At 44.3% G+C, this 2664-nt stretch overlaps 2 non-coding genes across 2 annotated transcripts; both read left to right on the plus strand.

The window, feature by feature from the left end:
• Positions 1–829: 829 nt before the first annotated feature.
• TRNAF-GAA (transfer RNA phenylalanine (anticodon GAA)) lies at positions 830–903 on the plus strand. The gene has a single exon. It is a non-coding gene; the product is annotated as a tRNA-Phe (tRNA).
• Positions 904–1203: 300 nt separating this feature from the next.
• Positions 1204–1278, plus strand: TRNAP-UGG (transfer RNA proline (anticodon UGG)). The gene has a single exon. It is a non-coding gene; the product is annotated as a tRNA-Pro (tRNA).
• Positions 1279–2664: the final 1386 nt, after the last annotated feature.

The raw sequence follows: 2664 nt of genomic DNA on the forward strand, positions 1-2664 counted from the left end.
TGCTAGTTCTTCCATTGTTGGTAGTTCCTCAGGTAGGGTTGTTTCTTTTTCAGAGCTTTTTCAATTCTTTCAGAACCTTTCGTATGCGCCTATAGGAAGATTGGGGCTACCTCCTCTCTTTCCGATCTAATTCAGATAATAAGCCAGTCTGGTTTATTAGATAGTGAGTGGGTAAGAGAGGTGCTTGGTCTTTCTCCGAATGTGAGCCTAGAAGCATTAGCCGAGTCTCTGAATATTCCCGAGGGTTCTCAGGAGAAAGACAGCCTTAAGGTGCTAACGGAGCTTCCACGTCTCAATCCAAGAAGGTGCTTGCTTTATTGATTGGCAGCTTGGTTATAGTCGTTATGAAGATTGAAGGAGCACTGCTGCACTTCCACGACATGGGAAAGGATCATGGGATGAGGAAAAGAAAGAAAAGGTGCAAGGTGAGGAGATATTGATAGGTAGAATAGCTGAAAAGAGGGTGTCGCCCAACGAGTGGCAGATTTTGATGGAGTCTCACTTGGATGCTGGGGAGATCCATAGATCTGGATAGAGTCCCCAGAATAGCACTACTTAGTGACTAGGAGCGGACATACCTTTGCGCGTTCTTTTTGTTTGATCGGCCTATCTTCCTTCTTTCTATAAGCAAGCTCCCTACGGCTGTCCAGGGGCTGGGCGGCTCTCGGTTCTTGAGGGGGATTAGGCGGCAGTTGAAAGAGCTGCTCGAAAGCTTGACGAAGAAGCGAAAAATTCCTATATATAATATTTTTTTAGTACAAGGGCTTTTTACTAGTCAAGTGGTAAGGTAGGGCGCTATTCGATGAAGAAACCATCTTTTAGGAAAGTGGTTCAGGTAGCTCAGCTGGTTAGAGCAAAGGACTGAAAATCCTTGTGTTAGTGGTTCGAATCCATTTCTAAGCGGGCCAAGGGTCCAAAGGCCGGATTTTCAAATTCAAGTGGAAGAGTAAGCCAAAAAATGTGAGCACTCCTGCACTATACGGCTTTTTGCGTAGCCCTATCTTGCTGGAGGCGTTTTCAAAATATTTATATATTTTAAATGAAATTCTAGAAAATATATCAAAAAAGAAAAAGATAGAAAAAGAAAAGAAAGAAAATAAAAAAGGTTTCTTAGGTTCTCGCGTCCCTGTGCCCAAAAGGAAGGGTGAGTTCGGTTTGAGTGTTCATCGATCGGGTGGATCTATATGCTCCGGGGTGGTGAGACGAGGTGTAGCGCAGTCTGGTCAGCGCATCTGTTTTGGGTACAGAGGGCCATAGGTTCGAATCCTGTCACCTTGATGTGAGGCATTCCGTCAGCAAATACTCAAATATGAACATCCATCGACCGTTACCACTTCCTCTTACTCATGACTCGTATATGTAGCAAGCACACGAGACCTTTACTCAGCAACTTTTCTTAGAAACCTTTTTCCAGTTTCTTTATGCCCAGCTCCCTTAGTTTTCTGATCAAATGATCAGTTATCCTTCCTACAATCCGGCGAAATTCGGGTATATAAGTGTATCCTTATGGGTATGCAAGCACTAGAACAGGGAAGGACGACGTACTATGATACTTTCTGTTTTGTCGAGCCTTGCTTTGGTCTCTGGTTTGATGGTTGTTCATGCTAAAAATCCGGTACATTCCGTTTTGTTTTCCATCCCAGTCTTTCGCAACACTTCAGGTTTACTTCTTTTGTAAGGTCTCGACTTTTTCACTATGATTTTCCCAGTAGTTCATATAGGAGCTATAGCCATTTCATTCCTATTCGTTGTTATGATGTTCCATATTCAAATAGCGGAGATTCACGAAGAAGTATTGCGCTATTTACCAGTGAGTGGTATTATTGGACTGATCTTTGAATATAGTAGTTTTCTTATGAATTTATGGCACAGTTCTTTAAGCTCGTTTCTATAAAAAAGGCTTCCACTTTTCTGGGCTGCAGTAAGTAGATCGAGAGGTCGTTTCGCCCCTTGTCCCCGAATATGGGTAATATGTTCTCATACAATGTTGCTCCAATCTGACCTAGCTGGCGAGCGATCCCAGTTCGCGACAGCGAACAAGACAGTGCGAGCGTACCTTTGTTCGCTTCTTCTCCACCAAGCACGGAAGTTTAAGGATAACTGTAGGTCGGTCGCTACCTAAGGAAACTCTGATTCGATCCGCCCCCCGGCTGGGAGGCATCTACCTAATCCCGATCACAAGGAGAGGTTCACTATGATGGGTGGTACTTCTTTTTTTCCCTTCCGGAAAGAATGAAATGCATAGGGGACCATCCTTTTGTTGCGGCATGCTCCTCAGATTTACGGATTCACAGGGGGCCTCAGGCCCTACTTAGTTGACTGACAATGACAAAGGCTTGCGAAACTAAGTAGGTTTGCTTTAAAATCTTAAGTAGTCTAGCAGTGGTACAAAGCTAAGTGCCCCTTTTCAGTAGGGGGCGAAAGGTTAGACCTTAGAAAGTCAGCGAACAGTGGTTCTTCTAAGTAGGTATGGCGTTCCCCCTTGACTCTTCTAACGTCGAGCTAAGTGATTTCGTAACCTTTTCGTAGCGTAGTAGAATGAAGGCTACGCACCGACGCTTTCTTTTCTATTAGCCTAAGCGTCTTCGCTAACTCGCTCGCCTACTATATACCCTGCTTTACCACTTTTAGGGTAGGCTAGGCTAACTCAGCCGCTTACTTCTA

Source organism: Bidens hawaiensis, unplaced genomic scaffold, assembly GCF_021521415.1.
Source record: "Bidens hawaiensis isolate Kalapana, Puna unplaced genomic scaffold, B.hawaiensis_p1.1 tig00055899_1, whole genome shotgun sequence".
Taxonomy (NCBI): Eukaryota; Viridiplantae; Streptophyta; class Magnoliopsida; order Asterales; family Asteraceae; genus Bidens; species Bidens hawaiensis.